Source organism: Paroedura picta, chromosome 10 (genome assembly GCF_049243985.1).
Source record: "Paroedura picta isolate Pp20150507F chromosome 10, Ppicta_v3.0, whole genome shotgun sequence".
NCBI lineage: Eukaryota > Metazoa > Chordata > Lepidosauria > Squamata > Gekkonidae > Paroedura > Paroedura picta.
The window spans coordinates 43,229,046-43,248,886 of NC_135378.1; the positions used below are offsets into that span (position 1 = coordinate 43,229,046).

The 19,841-nt window shown below is 40.4% G+C and overlaps 1 long non-coding RNA gene across 1 annotated transcript in view; it reads left to right on the forward strand.

The window, feature by feature from the left end:
• The first annotated feature begins 14,524 nt into the window (after positions 1-14,524).
• Positions 14,525-19,841, forward strand: part of LOC143819732 (uncharacterized) — a 120,564-nt gene continuing 115,247 nt past the window's right edge. The window contains exon 1 of the long non-coding RNA XR_013225069.1: positions 14,525-14,686. This is a non-coding gene — a long non-coding RNA (uncharacterized LOC143819732). The remainder of the gene's footprint in view (positions 14,687-19,841) is intronic.

The following is a 19,841-nucleotide window of genomic DNA, read 5'->3' on the forward strand; positions in this document are numbered from 1 at the left end:
AATCAAACTTTATTGAGTCTGTCTCCTGATATTATGGTTGAGGTGTCTTGGAGGACTCTTTACAGAGTATCTAGAAAGCAATTTCCAGGTATTTTTAGGAGGCCATTTTCATGTAACCTGAAGTATTTGGAGAACAATAGCAATGATAAAGAAACCTCCCATTTTTAAAAGAATACAGATAGGTACTTATTATTTGATTTTTTAATAGTTTTCTTCTGTGCCAGAGAAAAGCATGATTTGGTAGAATAAATCATTCTAGGCCAGAATAATTTTGTTCTTTTGTAACCAGCTTACACATTAAGGTACCCAAAGAGAACAAATATAGTGTGATATAGCCTTATATGGTCTTGTCAACCCCCATGCCCCTTCCATAATTGCCAATGATGGGCCTGGAGAGATTGGAAAGGGGATGGGCCTTGGTGGGTATGTACACAGCTATGCTTCTCAACCATATTATGCATGATTGTTCCACTTCTGAGGTATTTAAAAGCCTGAAGAATGTTTTAGGTGGTTTTCAATGTTAAAAAAATTCAGAAAGGCTGGAGTAAACTGAGGAATCCAGTTTCAACCTCTGCAAACCATAATATGTGAATCTGCCCTCGTCTCGTAATAACACCAGGAAATTGACATACTTATTTCATCTGTGGTCAAACTTGCAATTGCATTTAGACCCAAATTAAAAGTACAAAAGTGATCCATGACACTGTTTTACCAACTGCCACAAAGCAAATGTGTAAAATGTACTGGCATAAAAGGCAGAACTATAAAGCATGGAATTCAGCATTGTAAACTATGATGCTACTGGAGTCAGTTGACACACATTAGTAGCTTTCATCCATGAAACCAGATGTATGTCAGAGTGCAAGCCTTTTTCACTGGGAATCAGAGAAGATGCAGGAGAAGTATAGTTTTTTTATAGAAGTATAGTTTAAGGAAAGAGGTCTGAGTATGAGATTAGGTACGGGAAAAAAAAGATCAGCAGTAAAATTATCTTTCTTGCAGTCTTCAGGAAATGTTGGGGTTGACTTTGCAGCACTATGACATGGCTCTGGATTAGATCATTAGTAGGACCCATATGAACATGAGAACTGTCTGTCTGGATCAGACCTGTGGTTCTTGTAGTCCAGTGTCTTGTTTTACACAGTGGTTAGCCTGCTGCACCAGAGGTGTAACACAGAGGCCAAGGTCTTCCTCCTGATATTACCTCCCATAACAGGCATTCAGAAATTTTATCCCTCTGAATGTGAAAGCTTCTTTTATTTATCAGAGCTAGAGAGCATTTGCAGGAACTAATTTTTAAGTGTGTTCACATCCAAAATTCCTATCACGTTATAAAATTAGCCATATAATCACACAGCACAGCTGAAACTGAGAACACAAGGTGTGTATGACGTATGTGGAAATTATTTCCCTTTTATGATCCCTACTAGGGAGCTTAAAATATTTTCCCATATACCTGTATTGGTTTTAAACTGACATCTGGTTTCCAGTTTTAATCCCTTTCCTCCTGTTTTCCCTGCTAAAGGAACCATTTTTTTGGTCTCTTAATAAAATGTCCACAGATGGAGCAAAAGCATTACATTCATTTTAAGATACCATAGAAGTCTCTTGGATGATATAGATGTGATTCAGTTATCCTTGCCACAAAATCTGTGATTCTGGAAGGAATGAAGTAACCTTGTCAGAAAGCAGACAGCTTCTACAGCTGCAGACTGTGATGAACCCTGGTTGGTCTTAAAGGTGCCACTGGACTCAAATTTTGTTGTACTACTTCAGACCAACATGGCTATCTACTTGAATTAATATTTCTTCTTCAGCAACTGTTTCCCCCTTTCTCAATAACTTCTTAACCATCATAATGGCTTTTGTTCCTATGCACTCAGACAGCCTGTGAGTAGAGAATTCAGCAAGAGGAACATAAATCACAGTCTAATTACATTTTATTAGTGGCTTCTGTGTTATTCTATATTCTCCTGAGTCAACTAAGATATGTTTAGCCTAGCTACTAATGAGACGGGGCATAAACTGGGAAGATGGGGGTGGGTGTAGATGAGAAAATAGGACTTTGAGTCCAGATAAAACTTTGGCAGTTGCATAAGGCTAGCAAAGGAAGGTTGGATATTAGTGACATAGATTGTACAGTGTCCACCCCTCATTCAGCGCCATAATGTATAGCTATATTAATGGCTTGGAGTGCATCATTCTTAACATGTACTGAAAATACAAAACATAATATACAAATAATAGTTCAGGCATATTGTAGAAGTTACAGTGCTGTCTAGGATCTCAGGGAACCAGGTTGAGATCCCCACTCTGCCAGATAAATTATTTGCCTGGCTTTGGGGTAATCACTGTCTCTCAAGCTGACCCAATTTATTGGGTTGTTGTTACACTGATAAAATGAAGCCAGGAAGAATAATGTTGTACACTGTTTTGTATATCCATTGGGTATACAATCAATCAAATTCATTGTGGTTCTCTCACGCTAAGACACTTTCTTCTCAACTAATTCCTGCCTTTCCTTCATTTTTATAGCTTTTTTAATTTAGTTGTGTACTTGCAGGTGTTCCAGCATAATTGGAAGAATGAACTCCCCCCCCTTTTTGGGGGTAGTTTCTTTTCTATATCCCTAAGGGACCCTGTGGTGAAATGGGCCTGCAGGCCATGTTCCTCCAACACCCAGGCCAATTCTACATGGGTAGAAAAGACCAAGGCAGCATCAGTATGGACCCAGGGCTAATCCCTGTCTCCACATGACATTACCACCAGGCCACCAACCTCTTGGGCCTGGCACAGATCGGGCCCCAGAAGCTCCACAATAAGGGAAAGAGGATAACTTCCCATTCCCTTTTGATGATGTGGGGCCAATGGAGCCTGTCCCATGGCAGATTCATCAGGAAGGGAGAAGCTGGCTCCTCTCTGCCCTACAGTGGCCTGGAGTGGGCAGGAAATGCCCTGGACTTCTTTGATCATAAGCTGCTTTGAGACTCCTTTGGGTAGTGAAAAGCAGGGTATAATAAACAGCTTTTCTACTATCTCACTGAAAGCAGAACTACACATGATTATGAGCATTTTCTTTTTAAAAATCACATGTGAGAGAGGTAGGTTTGTGCTGTGATCCCCCCATCCTTTTCTCAACCTGAAAATGGTTCCCAGGGAGCTGCTGTTGCAGCAAAGACACACATACCCTCCTCCTTCCCAGAGAAGGGGAAAAAGCCTTGTAAAATTCAGAATTAAGGTTTTGCTCATTTCAAACCTTCAAAGGCAAAAAAATTCTTCACAAGCCCCATTGTAGGGATTTTTAAAAATCATATTGCAAGGTTTGTCAAGCCAGGGAAAGGTAAGAAGCTCAAGCACAGGTCCCCAACTGTCAGGACAGGGCAAGTAATATGACTATTGTAATAACATGAGCTGAGCAAGAAAGCCATAAGACATATGTCCCAAATTGGCTGGGTCCCATGATGGTATCCATTCCCAGATTCAGGATTGCATAAGGGATTTCCACCAAACTGGTGCAGAAAGGGTTAAAAGTTCTGAACACCTTGAGAATGGTATTCAAGCTGTCCGGTTCAACCCAAGCAATCATGCAGGATCAGAAATGAGAGAGGAATAGAGAGACATTAGCCACTAGTTCCTAAGTTCCAGCGGCCTTCAACTATCCCCCTGGAGTGAGGGTAAGGTAACAACTATGAGGTTAAAGGTTGACTAGTTCAAGTGTTTTACTTTCTTTTCTTATCCTTTGTGTTATATCCCTTTTCCATATAGACTGTACTGTAGTGAATAAAATTCTTTCTCTCTTAAGAAAGCAGACTGTGTTCAAAGTGCCTCACCTACATGTCAAGTCACTTCCCACCCACACAGAGAAAGGACAGTGGGAGCTGGGGGCATCTGCAGTCTGCACACACATAGAAAACTTTTTACTGGTGCCTCAAATCACTGGTAAATGAGAGACGATAGCCCAGTTTGGACCAGAGGAAAGAAGAGGGATAGGAGAACCTGTGCTATCATGACATAGCATGACGGGGAAAAGATCAGAAATGGATATATGAAGCCCACTGTATGATTACATAACATACATAAGTATATCAAGAAGATATGTATACAAATACAAAGAAATCTTAAAAATTAACACAGTGAGGCTAAGCACCCTAATTTCCCTCAAGGGTTAATATGACTGTTGGAGCACCTAGTCTGGCCCATAAGTGTTCATGGTTTGTATCTTCCTGAAGATACCATCCTTATCTCTTTCAAGGCTGGACTCAAGAATACGGTAATTGGTAAAGAGGCAGAAAAGTTGGTTCTTATATGCCATTTTTTCTCTACCAGAAAGCGGTTTACAATTGCCTTCCCTTTTCTCTCCCCACAACAGACACCCTGTGAGGTGGGTGAGGCTGAAAGAGTCCTGATATTACTGCTCAGTCAGAACAGCTTTATCAGTGCTGTGGTGAGCCCAAGGTCAGCCAGCTGGCTGCATGTGGAGAAATGAGGAATCAAACCTGGTTTGCCAGATTAGAATTCAACGCTCCTAACCATGACCCCAAGCTGTGAGAACCTGTGCTCAGTCGTATAACCAGATGAGAGAGGGGAATTAAGTGCAGATGTTAATATCTTTTGAAATATTTCATCAAGAGAGATTCCTGATCAGATACAAGAGACCATCTAGACCAGAGAGAAGCCATATGACGTTTATGCCTATGCCATGCTAGTATAATATGCTGTGCTTTATCATGATAAACTGCAATGTATAGAACATTTTTATGCTACTGCTTGAATTTTACGCTGCCAAATTTGCCATCTCAGAACAGTTAGATTATTTTTTCTGTTTCTAAATTACAGAGATTGTACTTCATAGTGAAATCTTTTTAAATCCTTTAATAAACCCTTATTTATTTTAGAGGTTTTCTTTATTTGTGTGCATTTAATCCCAAGGACCCTCAGAGTTGGGTATTGCTTGAGGGACAAGGCACAATAAACCAGCTGTTCCTAGGTTTGGCTTTTCTGATATGCTGGTAATTTAAGAGAATTGAAGAAGCCTTTACGCACAAATACATCTACTGGGAGTGCATTAATGTGGCTGCTATTTGAGTTAGTTAAAATGGAGAACCCAGGGAAGATGGCAGCATCAGGCTTCTCCCATTATTCATGAGCTACAGCTTACCCTTGGTCCAGATTAAGAGATGCAGACTGGTTCCAGGAAGAGCAATGGTATATGGTAGATGAAGGCTCTAGTTAACAAGTATGTATGGTATGACATAAAAGAGGAGCTTTGACTGGGAGCTGAGCCTGTGGTGCACAGCGCAAGACAATTTATTGGCATTCTTTGTGTGTTGGATGCTGATGAGCGAGATGAATGCTCTGGGAATTTACTTGGTTTTGGAGGAAGCTGAGAAATTCCAGCCTTTCAACACTCCAGGGGCCAGTGCAGTGACTGTAAGTATGGGGGGGGGGGGCAATCTGGGTCAACCTGGGGTTCCATTGCTGAGCAGAAGCCTGGAGAAAGAAGACAAGGCAACGTGGAGACAACATGGAAACCAATGGAAATCTACAGAAAGTTATATCCCTGTGCAGCAGACCTAAATTAGAAACAATGATGTCATTAGAAGAAATCAGCCTGCAAGGCATTTTGCAGCCTTCATACACCTACAAAGGCAGTAAGAGGTATTGCTTTTTATAACCATGAAAGAAATTGGTAAAGGTGGAAATTCCATGTATTCCAAAGTGGGCAGAATCCAATGCAGAATTTAAACCTCTTTGAAGCTTCCATTGATTTCAGAGTCTCAAAACAGGAGTATATGAGGATCCTTCATGCCCAATCAGGGTGTGTGGGGCAGTCTGCCATTCAAGCTGTTTTTCTGAGCAAAGCTTAACGCTTCACCTCCCAGTTCTCTGATAATTCAGCACTTTGTAGACATATATGTAGTGCGGAGATAAATTGTGCTGAAAACAAGAACAAACATCACTTGCATTTCCTTGACTCAGTGTGGTGTAGTGGTTAAGAGTGTAAAATTCCCATCTGTGCTGTGGAAGCTTGCTGAAGAGAATTATATAGGAAAGGTGGGATATAAATGAATTGCATAATTTCTTTTTCAATCATGTTTTCTTGCTCTTGTTACTTCCCCATATTTACCTCTGCTCATTTCTTCTTACCAAATCCTAATTCCTCAGCTCATTTCTTCTCACCAAAGCCTAATTAGAGAGTTCCACTGCTTTATTTTTACCTGCCAAAAACAGGGGAAATGTTAAATAAAACGAATTAGTAGAAAACTAGTCTCCGGTGGCTTACTCAAATCCTGTTTTACATCAAAGGCTTCTGCTCTAAAGTTATTCTAACAAGTTAAAACCAGCTAGAGGAAATAGATACGGTACGATATACACTATCTCACAACTGTAATTTAATTAATGGTACATAAAAATATTCCAGAAGGCAAATCCCATGGGGCAATTCAGCAGTTTAAGCACCTGCTATTGTCTAAAGATATTAATGCACGAAGCATTTGTTGTTGGGAAAATCCATGCCATGCTGTCCTCAATATTTATTGAGCTGTTTGAAAAGAAATAAGGATGTGTAAACAGTGGTAAAACGAATCACAGCATCAAAACAATTATAATTTTGAGCCTTGCTCCTTAAATTTTTGCCTTAAAAATCTTCCCATGTAAACAATAGGGCTGTTTTTTTTTCAAGAAAGAAGCTATGATAGGTCTCTAAATAAGCGCATCACCCTCCCCCATTTGCAAATAGACTAGCAGTACTAACAAACTGTATAAGAGTCTTAATGATGCATTGTTCCTGGACCTCTGTACTGCACCAATAAGTTATTTCTTTCATTAGGAAGTTGGATCATGTCAGCTAGCTTAGGAACGATAGCAATAATAATGATTGATAAGCAAGAATCAGCAGGAATCCAATTTCCATTTTTTTGGTCTATGCACCAAATCCAATATTCTTTAAAATATTTAAAATTAAATATTTAAAATAAAAACAGGATGTGGCAAGGCTGTGCAGCAGAGACAGCATGGGCACTTTTCATATAAAAATAATCTGACAGAACATTGCACAGGATTGTCCAAAATTTATTCTCAATGCAACTAGCTCATAGAGCTGGAGGATAATTATATTTTTGGAAAAGAGTCTTTCTTTTATGAAAAACAGCCTTAGTGGCTGGCAGAAATGACAGAACTAAAGGTATACAGTTAATAAAGCAATATGGGTTCTGTGTGTGTGTTTGTAAGTGCAAACAAGTTGCAACCAATTTATGGGGATCCCAGCAAGGGGCTTTCAAAAGAAGTGAGAAGCAAAGGTGGTTTGCCATTGCCTTCCTCTTCAGTCTTCCTTGGTGGTCTCCCTTCCCATTACCGACTCTGCTTAGATTTCTCAGTGTGATGAGATCAGGCTATACCATGCTGCCGAAAAAATGATCTAGATGAGTTTCAAAAGAATGGTAGCATTCTTTTAAAGCACTGAAAGCCACAAACAACCAGCCATGAAGGCTGTAATCCTAAAACCATTTTCCTGAGTGCAAGCCCCATTTAATAAAATGGGCCTTGTTTCTGAGTAGACCTGCTTTGGTGACTTAGAAAGCTAAGTCACCTACAAAATATGAAGATGGAGACAGCCCCATCCACCCCTTACCAAACTGGCGCTTCAAAGCATTTTTCTTCCTGCCCAGCTGGGATATATTAGAACTGAGTCAGGTTTGGAATGTTGTTCTTAATATCAGGAGGAGAATAGACCCCCTTTTCCCTGTTTAACAACAACCCAGTAGGCCCTCTTTTATAATGACGACCCTCATTCTTCCTCCACGAGAGTCTAGTTTTGTGGCCTTAGCATAACTAACTTAGAAAATTATGTTACAGGGTTGCTAGTAACCTGGAAGGGAAGAAACTGCCCTGCCCCTTTAACAGAAGCTTAATGTGTGAAAATGTTCAGATGGAACTATTTAGAAGCATAGAAGTATAGAAGGCATAGAGGTAAATATTCATTGATGCCAGTGTGTACCAGTAAAATATTTGCCTATTTCCTCACCCAACAATAGAGCTGCTTGTCAGCAGAGCTAGAGAGCAAAGTATAACATTTTCTGCCTCCCTCCACAATTTCTAGGGTTTCCCATCTATATCCTAGTATGTGCGAGCCCCTAACTGGGCTCTAATCCTAGAAGGCACAACATTAAGGAGAACAGAACAGCAACCAAACAGAAGACACCATTGCTTATGGAGAAAAGTTCCCATCCCACAACCCTTGAACCAGCAGTTATCACTAGGATTAAACTAGACAAGTCAGGTCTAACAGGCATCCTTCCCCACACTGACTGTGTTCTTTTTATAGACAACATAATGTAAGGGAACTCGCTTCTTCAAATAATCCAGGGCTAGTTTGTCTTAGAAGTGGAACATGGGAGACGAGGGCCTTTCTCCTTCTTCCATCACTTTCCAAGCCAAAATAGCTATTGCGGACTATTTCCCATACCGTGGGGATGCACATGCACTCATCACAGGACCTGAAGCCTGGCAGTGGGATATTAATGTGTTTCTTGTGGTTGTTTTGGCTGAGGAAAATAGTATGGCAAGAAGGCTGAAGCTCATTCACTCCCCATGAAGTGCTTCTGAGTTGAAAATTAGTTCCCTGATATAACAAGGGGCTTTTTGCACGCCTTCAAAATAGCACAATTGTTGCCAATTGAAAACGCTACTGATTTGCTGTTTTGCACAACGTCATTGACAATCTGCCACACACCTGAAACCAATCTGCAAAAAGCGCTTCCTTGTAGCGCTTTCAGGGAAATCCCCAAAAGTGGATTCACCCTCCGGAAAGCGATACACTCCTGCAACCAATCTGCAACACTAGCGAAAAAGACCTGTGCGTTAACATTGTTGCGGTTTCTACAAAGTCCCTCCCCCTGGCTCTCTTCTCTGATCTTCCGGCGAAGCGATCGCCATTTTTTTTTCTCCGAGCGAGCGGGGATAAACGCACCAGCGAGCCTCTTTCTGTTTAGAGGCTTCCCTGGCTTCAGTCCCTCCCCTTTAGTCACTAAGCACAAACCACAGAAAAGCCCGTTTGCTGTTGTATTTTCCCTTTAATTTTTACACATTCATTCAGCCGAAAATCGGGCCCGTGAGAGGGGGGGGGGATTTTTTTTTTCACTCGGAGGAAGCGTGGCAACGATCAAACGATCAAACGACAGCTCAAACACATTAGGCAGCTGGATGGGTCTCTCCGTTGCAACGAATCTACACAGATTCGTTACAATGGGTCTGTTTTGGTTTTTTTTTAAAAACCTTTCTTAAAGGGAAAGGGGCTGTTTGGGAGCATGCTAACGGCTGCCCATTGGCTGCTTGATGGCCAGGGGCGGGACGAGCTTGGCAATAGCGCTTCCTTTCTAGCAATTTCTGCCGAGACCGGAAGCCTGTGGGAAACGCTACAAAACGCAACTGGATTCCACTACAAAGGCAGGTATGCATAACGACGAATTCCACTATTTTAAATGGTGATTTTTCATTCAGTGACCAATTTGCTACAAAGATCCTGGTGCGTAAAGCCCCCAACTGTTGGTAAAACAAATGCAGTTGGTCAAACAGTTGGTAAAATGAAGTTGGTAAAACAAATGCAGTTGATCAGCTTTGGGCTGATCCTGCATTGAGCAGGGGGTTGGACTAGATGGCCTGTTTGGCCCCTTCCAACTCTATGATTCTATGATTCTATAACATTCCCCAAACTTGTGTCAGAGGTAATTGAGTACTTTGTGCAAACAAACAGTAGTTTGGGAAAATGGACTCCTCTCCAGTAACAAGAGTTATATATAACTCTGATAAGTGGTAGATATCCCTGGCATTTACATAGCTGTTGCATCATTTGGGCCTCACTTTCTCACCTTCCCCCCTGACCTTTTTGAACTTTAAACCTGACTGCCAGATGCCAGAACAATAGCATATTTCAAATATTACTGCATTAATTTTTCAACTTGTTATGATAATTATTCTTACAAAAGGACATTTTCCATTTAGGGTATGATTAATGTCTGAATGCACATCCCTAATAATCATGTAGTCAATTTTTCTTTTGTGACAGAATCATGAAAAGAAACATATGTCAAAATAGTATATGTATGTACATGAAAAATGGAAAGCGCTAATAGCATTCCTAAGATAGCTGGCCAATTTATACTTTGTCAAAGTTCCCTCCCTCCCTCCCAAATGTTACAATAGAGGCTCATCACAAGAGGGGTTTTATTTGTATTGATTTTGTTTTGATGTAAAAGTAACTGAATTCCAAAGACAACACTGTGATGTGGATTAAGCAACAAAACTGTGACTGGCCCAAAGTAATCCAGCAAGCATCCATGGCAGAGTAGGGATTTTCCAGATCCTAAACTGACACTGTAACCACTATATACACTACCTTTCAGCTATTCCTCCTTCCCACACCCTAAAGTCTGGATGAGTTGCAAATGCTGTGTAGTAGAAAGTTACTTGGGTGACTTGAGAGATGGCCACTGCTGTTTTTGGTGGTTGCTGTTTGGCATGGCCCTGATGAATCCTCCCTCCAGGGCAGTTGAGGAGCAGGCTACTCACCAGAGAACATAAATACAGTGCTATAGAGCAAGGGGTTCTGGCCAGAAACCAAGGTTTGAAGATTGGCAATATTGCAGTTGCCTACTAACTTCTATCATGGTCCTAAACCAGCCTTTTTCAAACTTTTCACCATGAAGAAACCTCTGAAATATTTTTGAGGCTTCAAGGAACCAAGGAACTGGTGACATGAACCTTCAGAGAAGTGGGCATGGAAGTAAGATGTGGGGGTCTTCCAATCAATCATTTACCATTTCCATTTCATCCAATTATTTACCATTTCCAGAAAGAGGCCAGGCCAACAGAACAACAGGGGAAGTGGGCTCCAGTGATGTCTGGTCATGTCAGCAGCCATCTGTTCTTCTCGGCAAAGCTGTGTAATTCTGGGAAGCTCTCACACCACCTCTGGGTTCCCTGGAATCCTGGTTGGGAATTCCTGTCCTAAGCAGTAAGTCCTTTCTTATGAATTTTCACAGTCAGATATTTGACTGGTAGATGGTGTTATTGAAAATTGCAGATGTATCTTTATAGAATTCTAGCTTTCCCAAGCAACACTGTCTTCTAAAGTTGAACTGGTCTTTGCTCAATGCCCAAAATGTCTATATATTGAAATTACTAGGCATTGCTCCAAATGCTGCAATGACAACTGTAATAATGGTCACTTTCCTCTCCCAGCAGCACCCTAACTCTAGTTGTAAGTATTGGCATTTTGTGATTTTCTCCTGTACTTTCTTTTTAATTCTGCTGTCTCCTGGGATTTCAGTGTCAATGAACCAAACCCTGTTTCTCATTTTGTGTTTATCTGTTTGTAATCAGAAGTCTCGAAGAATCGTTGTTTCATCATTCTCCATGATCTTGCCTGGTTTGTACACCCATGCATTTAAAGAAAGGGAACTATCTAGTGAGGCATTGCCTTGCTACAGTCAGATTCCTGGTGTTTCTATTTAAAAACAAACATCAGGGAAATCTTTATATGCTGTTTATCTGCCCTGTATTTCAGCAGAGGCTATATCTTAGGTGGCAGCATGTTAGCCTGAAGATCAGAAGGTTGGAAATTTGAACCTGGTTGTCAGTACTGACTTTTTCCCCCTCATAGGATTGGCCATAATGATTACACTGTTTGGTTTTGAAAAGCTCATGTTTAAAAAAAATGGTTGCATCTTTATTTTAAAACATGAAATTGACAATATGGGAGGGGAAGGGGGGGAGGCAGATGGCATCCCTAGGGAGCTGAGAGCTTTTCTCAATGCCAGACTGTGTGATGAACATGTCGGGAGGAAGAAAGGGAGCTGGAAAGCAGCTGGAGGAACCCACATGAAATGCTTGTTAAGAATTCTTACACTAATGCTGAATCCTAATTATTACAGAAGGAGGGAACTTATTAATAATTTTAAATGCTTAAGCTGTACTGGAGCTTAGACAACCATGAAGGGAGTAGAACCTTCTACTAAGATGGCTGCCTGGAAGTGAAAGCAGCTTTAAGGACCTCTCCTTACAATTTCAAAATGCTTCTCCTGTCTGAAACTGACTAATCAGCAGAGACTGCAGCACAATTTTGGTGGTGGAGACATTTCCTTCACCTTGGGAGCCAAGAAAAGGGAAAAACCACCACAACAGGATATTTACAAAAATTGGACACACAACAAGTGGAAAATGAACTGAGTCTTAAAGGGAGTCAATCAAGAAGGAAAATGAAAGCGTAACCCATCCGCAAAGTGAAAGTGAGTTGGTATGCAGAAGAGAAAAATATACCTGAAGTGAATGCATGATAAAAGTGAAGGGAAACACCATTGCATAAAAGGCCAAAGAAAACTGTTGGGCTGGCACAGCTTGCAGTCACCTCACCACCACTGCCACAACAAAGCATAACTTCCATACTCCAATTTTGGGACTGCTACACATTCTTCCCCACCCCAATGTTGCGGCTACTTCTCTCCCCCCCCCTTCTTGTTGCTGACATCACTCAGGTCCCTCATTGCCAAATTGAGGGATAGCAAAGACAGTTACATATATTTTCTGGTTGCTAACTTGGCAAGCAAATGACAACTCCCATGGCAATTGACTGACTTACTGGTTAATGATTCAGCAGGCAGGTGAGCTTGCTGACTCAGTGGGAGGAGAGCAAGGACTCCCTTTCCATCCCACCCAACTTATTCATTGTCAGATCAACAGGGATAGAAAGGACTCCTGTACCCCAATCTGACTTCCTGGTTTCTAGTTCAACAGGTAAGGGAGCATGCTTTCTATTTAAGCAGAAAGGACAGTGAGGTCCACCCATCCTCACCTAATCAGTGTCAGTATGGCCCCAATCACAGATTTAGATATATGCAGATTAGGTTTATGTATCATTATTATATATATAAATGTGTTATCTATAGTCGTGTCCTATTTCTTAAAGAACCTTATTGAATTATGTTATAATACAGCCCTATTAAATTAATACAAATAAGCTCCTGAACAATTCAGTTTTACATAGTTTGAAGAATGCTTATTGTATGGGGGCTTTCCTGACCAACTCAGGGCCAGAATACAAAATGCACTTGTACAGCCATTTTAAATAATATATATCTTGCCAATGATGACCTGGGGTATATGTAAGCCAAGTACTCCAGTAGACTGAAGGCAAAATGAGCACTGAATGCAAAGTGAGTTTGAGCATGTTCTTTGTATAAATTGAAGCATTAATATTTTATTTGTACTATCAGTTAGCACCTGACCATTCCAAAATAAAATTTAGAGGCTTAGAAGGGACATAATTTACTTCACTACATTTTTGACCAAGTCTAAGATTAATCTAAGCTTTAGTGCACCGAGAAATGTGTATGTTTAAGAATAATTGTTGTTAGTCAAAAGACCTCTGCCTTCAGATTAAGGGACACTCCCTTGTCTTCCTAATTAGGACCTTCTTTAGAACTGTAGCTATAGATAACATTATTCAAGAAACCCAATGTTCCAAAACGTGATTAAAGTTACAATTAGGTTCCACAACAAAAGATTTTTTAATGGAAAACCACCAGTTGAATTTTATCAATAATTAAGCTTCCACCTCCTTAATTAAGCACTCAATGCTATCACAAACACAGGTGTATATGGTTCCCACACATTCTGCCTTTCAGTAGCAATATTATATTTCTCATTATCTGAGGCAGCAAGGGAAAGGGAAGAAAATCAGTCACTATCTTTTCATCCAATTAAAATGATGAGTGAAGATATTCTATTTATCTTAATTAATGTTCATCTCCATGAAGATATGAACATCTGAAAGTTACACCAAGTTCTTACAACTTCTTGCAAGGAATATTTCCCTATTGTTTCCCCCAAAAAGTCTGAATATTGAAAGAATGCAGGACTTAGGATCAATTGCACCTGCTCCTTACAAGGAATACTGAAGATCTATTCAAATACACAAGGTTAACATGGAACAGGAGCCTGCCAGCCAAGCACTTCATGGCTGCCCAGTTCACAAGACATAACAACTGCACAAATCCTTCCCCTGGCATGTGCAGCTGGCCTTAGACTGCTTTGTAGTCTTCCCTCTGGTCCTGCTGAGGCACTCTTCCCCACACTTCATACAGATGCAGATGTAGATCTTTGTAGTCTTCCCTCTGGTCCTGCTGAGGCACACTTCCCCACACTTCATACAGATGCAGATGTAGATCTTCTAGTCTCTTCTCTGCCTAAGATATTTGTGCTATTTCTTCTCGTCGGTGGTCAATCTTCCTTGCTTATAATATCTCACTCATCCAGCTCTCAAAGGTCTTAGCTGGTGATTTTCTTCCTGAAGATTTCCTGCCTTCTAACCACTTTCTACCTGCCTCTTGGCCCTCAGACAAAACAGACAAGCAGATACAAGTAACACTACAAAGAAGCAGAACATCCTGGGAACCAAAGACAGGGGCAGGAAGGGGAACGTTGCTAACAGCCGCAAGAAAACTGGTGGGCCTCCAGAAGAAGCAGGCATGTAGCCCAGGGCGAGTTGCTACATGACACTATCTGCCTCTCATAGGAAGAGGAATCCATACAGAAAGAGAGGTACCACCAGAGGGCATGACTGACCTGTTAGACTGTCCTTAAAAGTATCTGCACATGGCAATGAGGATTCTTCAGCTATACTCCAGAAGCGGTGAGTGGTGGAGATGGGAGGGGGAGGAGGAATAAAGTGCTGGAAGTTCCCTTCTTCCCTGATTCTGAGGCCTATATTATATTTTTTTGCCTGTCAGATTTTTCTTCTTTGCCATGTATTGTGGAATAGAAAGCCGTATAAATACTGAAGTATGGAAATAACCTATTGTAACTATGTAGACAAATTCAGGCAAAAAGAAGAACCAGGCATCCATGTTTCCATCAAGCTCTTTTTGACAGAAAGGACAAAGAAGTCAGGAAAGCAGCTTGAAGACATGTAAACCTTTCACAAGGAGAAGTTTGATGTTTTCCATTAAAAACTTATTTCACAGATACTATAAATGAGAGTGCTTAACATTCCAAGCAGTTCAGACTGTACTCCTACCAACGTACTTGTCAGTTGTATTACTTGCCTATGTAATTTACTTGACAAGCACAGTTTAAATGTTTTTGAAATAAACCCCAGCACTCAGAACAGATGCACCCTAATGCAGCTCAGTTTTCTATTAGGCTTTTATATGCAATCCATTTGTAAGGATGAAATATTTAGATATGACCCCTAAAAACATCGCTGAGGAGAGTATCATTTGTAAGGACTTTCCTTCCTTCATCCAGAGCCATTCCATTATTCAAATGCAAAATGCAAAATAACTCCCATGAAGGCTGGAAATAAAGCTAATACCTAATATGGTCTAGGAGGTAAGAACTCTTGCCTCTCAATGCGGGGGGGGGGGAACACATAGAAATAACATTCTTGTAAATTAAATTGATGAAAAGAATTCTTCCTTGGAACACTTTCAGAATGTCTTGTGTGCCAGCTACAGTCACCAGGCAGCCACCTGCCAGCTTGTTAGGGTGGCTTGTCTAACAGTTATGTGTCATGGGCTTCCTGAAGAGATGAGAGGGGGGGCCCTTCCTTGGATAATTCCAGGAGGTGGTGTAAGGCCTGCCTGTTTGCCAGGGTTTTTGGGAGGGTTCTGAAGGGGTGAGAGGAGAGGGAATTGGGGGACTGTTATTTTATCTTTGGTTATAACTTGAAAGGTTTTCATTATACTTGTAAGCAGGTGGGGTCTAAATGTTGAATTAAATAAATAAAATTGTAAACATTCCTTGAATCCTGTAGAATTAGGGCCCCACTATACAATACCTTTTGGGAGAGCTGGGTGCACGTCTGTTTCCCTATGGCTTCACAGCAGTTGTAACGAATACAATTAAAAAAATCAGTGGGAGCTTGATTCAGCTTGGAACTGGGGCTGGGGAGAGGAAGGGCTTGTGCCTCTAGCTCTTATCATGTATTTTCCCTGGGCAAAACTTCCCCAAGGAGGAGCTGCATGTACAGCTGCAAAAAGGGAGAATTTCAGCGTAAGGCAAATCGAGGTCCTGCCAATTTTTAGAAGAATGTTTACAATGGTTTAATTTTTGTGAAAGAACATTTGCATAATTTTATGGTTGGGGATCACCACAACATGAGGAGCTGTATTAAAGGGTCAGGAAGGCTGAGAACCACTGCCCTAGATCCAACTCTCAAAAAACATACCATGTATTTTTGCCAGCTTTTTAATTTCATAGGTACTCAGGAAACTGCTCAAAATGAATGACACCATCAAAATATACACGGTGTAGTAAAAAATAATAAAGTCAGAAAAGTATCCATTATTATGAATGAATTTTGGAAGTCAATGAAATCTTATTTCCATGTAATCAAAGAAGTCACAAATAATGCACTTGACTTGGCTCTCATCTATCAATGTCAACATTGTTTTCTTATATTTCTTATAGATTTTCACTCTAATTTCCTGAGCTTACTGTATTAACATTTCAGCCTTCTTTCCAGATAGTTGGACTTACAGTAAAAACATTCTGACTCTTATCACTCCTTCGAACTAGACAAAAGCATTGTAACATGAATGTGCACTGGAAAACATGAAGCAGGTAGCAAATATTCATGTATCTGGGTACAATATAGGAGAATGAGAAATTAATATTTGCAAGTTAAATAATAAGATAAAGGACACATCCTAAAAACACATAAAGAGGATAAGATTCTATATCAATAGTCAACTAACAAGATGTTAACAAGATGCAATTAACCACCATTGAAGGTAGGTCTAACAGCCTTGCCGGTGCTCATTTAGCATAGCACCGAACTTTGGGCAATGAAACCAGTCTTTGTTCAAACATAGAGAGAGATGTGCACTAAATGAGTAGTTTAATAATTTGACCTGAAAATCCTGAGGTACATTTCAAAACCAGAATGCCCAATGATAAATATTTTGATTTAATCTTTTTCTGTTATGTCCTCACAGGTTAAATAATCAAATCTTTTTCTGTTTTGTCCACACTGGAGAGCCAATTTGGTGTAGTGGTTAGGAGTGCGGACTTCTAATCTGGCATGCCGGGTTCAATTCTGCACTCCCCCACATGCAGCCAGCTGGGTGACCTTGGGCTCACCACGGCGATGATAGAACTGTTCTGACCAAGCAGTGATATCAGGCCTCTCTCAGCCCCACCCACCTCACAGGGTGTCTGTGGTGGGGAGAGGAACGGAAGACGATTGGAAGCCCCTTTGAGACTCCTGATAGAGCTGTTCTGACCGAGCAGTAATATCAGGGCTTTCTCAGCCTCACCTACCTCACAGGGTGTCTGTTGTGGGTAGAGGAAAGGGAAGGTGATTGTAAGCCGCTTTGAGCCTCCTTCGGGAAGAGAAAAGTGGCATATAAGAACCAACTCTTCTTCTTCTTCTTCTTCTTCTTCTTCTTCTTCTTCAAATGTACTTGGTTGTTGGTTTGTGACCGTATTTATAAATCTGAGCCCTCACTGGTTTGTGTTTAATGGACAACATGGATTCTCTGCTTGGCTGTACCTCATTTTTAACTCCAAATTGCAGCAATTCTGTATGCCAAATTACCTGAAGAAGACACAAAAACACATGCCACTTTCAAATTCAAAGAAGTCTTAAAGAACAATAGAAAAGCATGTTACTGTGACAATAAGTAAGTTTTTAGCAAGCAAAAGGAACAATAATTGTTTCTTTTTCTTCAATTAAAATTTTGCCAGATCCTTGGCTTTAAAGCACAATTCTGAAGCCATAAATGTAGTTTTGTACTTATCAAGTAGACATAATGTCCTCTAATAATAATTTTAAAAATTAATTTTCATTTCTATACTCTTGGACATCACATTTCTCTGTTGTATAGTTATCTTAGGGTAGGGAATACAGTTCAGTATTATAGCATCAGATTAGCATTCAGAAAGTCCCATGTTTAATCCTCAATATCTCTAGTTTAAAAAGCATTATCTGGTAGGTGATGTGAAAGACCTCTTCACCTGAGATCTCAGAGAGCTTCTTGGGATACCTGTGGACTATAAACTAAATAAGCTAAATATGAGCAGACAGGGTGATGCAGCAATAAAGAAGGCAAATGCAGTCTTGGGCTGTATCAACAGAGGCATCAAATCAAAATCACAAAATGTCATAGTCCCTCTGTATACCACATTGGTCATATGACACCTGGACTACTGTGTGCAGTTTTGGAGGCCTCACTTCAAAAAGGATATGGACAAAATTGAGAGGGTGCAGAGGAGAGTGATGAAAATAATCCAGGACCTGGAGACCAAGCCCTATGAGGAAAGGTTGAGAAACATGGGAATGTTGAGCCTGGAGACAAGGAGGATGAGAGAGGACATGATTGCTCTCTTTAAGTATTTGAAAGGTTGTCATATAGGGGAGAGCAGTAAGTGGTTCCTATTGGCCCCAGAGGATAGGACCTGCAGCAATGGCAACTATATGTAGAGCAGAATCAGCTGGATATCGGGGGGGGGGGGGAATTTTCACAGTGTAGTTCAGCAGTAGAATCTTCTACCATGTTTTACAGTTTTTTGGGTGGGCCTCCTGCATATGTATTGAAAGCATTGATGTGCCATGGTGTCTTTCCTCTTCTCAGTCACACTAAGAAAAACATATAGTGAAAGGAAGTTACTCTGCTGTGGAGAGGCATTCTCCATGGTTCCACTCACGATGGTGGACTTCAGAGCTTAACTTTTGCCTACTATCCATGCAATGTTACAAAAACAAAACCTGTTCAATAGCTGCCTGTCATTTAAGTGTTAATTACACAAAGGATCAGTAAGGAAAATGGAAATGGCAGCTCTTTCCTACCTTTCTAATAATGCTTTATTGAATTAACTTGAATTGCACTTGCAAAAGCCTTTTTCATTTCAACAACTAAGATCTTATTAAAAGTTAAGTTTTCACATAATAGTCCAATGATGTGTACTTACCATCAGGATCTTAATTAGATTTTAACATTAATTTATAATTTGCCAAAACCTATTGGAGATTAAGTATTATTTTTAAAAACCAATGAAATTAATAGTCAGAAACTTGAGAATGATTGCTACTAAATACTTACGACGAGAACAGCATCAAAAACTAGACTAAATTCCAGGATATGGAACAGTAACATTCCTTTCTTCTACCAGGGGAAACTGGCATCCCTGACATGATTCTACTGAGATGCAATTTGATGAAGTATGATTTCCAGTGTAACCATTTAGTGAGGGAGTGACAAATCCCTTCTATCTTGCAATCATGAATGGGGTTCCTTGACTCCTCTAGCCATTACTCTCCATCTCCCCTCCCATCTTCTTGAGGCCACTTGTTTATTTGGAAGAACTTCTACACTACATCATTACAACTGAACAGATCAAGTTATCCAATATATAAAGACAATTATTAGAGTTTTGCACATTTTTTTAAAAAGTTAATAGTTATGGAGGAAGGAGGAAGATCAATAAATCAGGCACTTTCCCTCATTTAAATAACTCATTTGAAATTGCTTTCTGCCTGTATACTTGAAAATGTACCATATGGACACTGCTATGGAGCAAGCTATTTAAATCCCCAAAATAACCAAGAGATAAAGATATTAAACCAACACCATCAGGTATTAAGGGGAGAAACAAAGAAGCCAAGCTGACAATGGCTAAAAGTTCTACAATATTTATTAAAGATGTATCAGCTGGTCTGGAGTTATGGGTTGGATTGTCACCAATATGCGGATGACAGCCACCTCTATCTCCTCATGGATGGCCACCCAGACTTCCCTCAGATTTGCCAGTTGTTTGGAAGCAGAGTTGCCAAAAACTCAACCCCT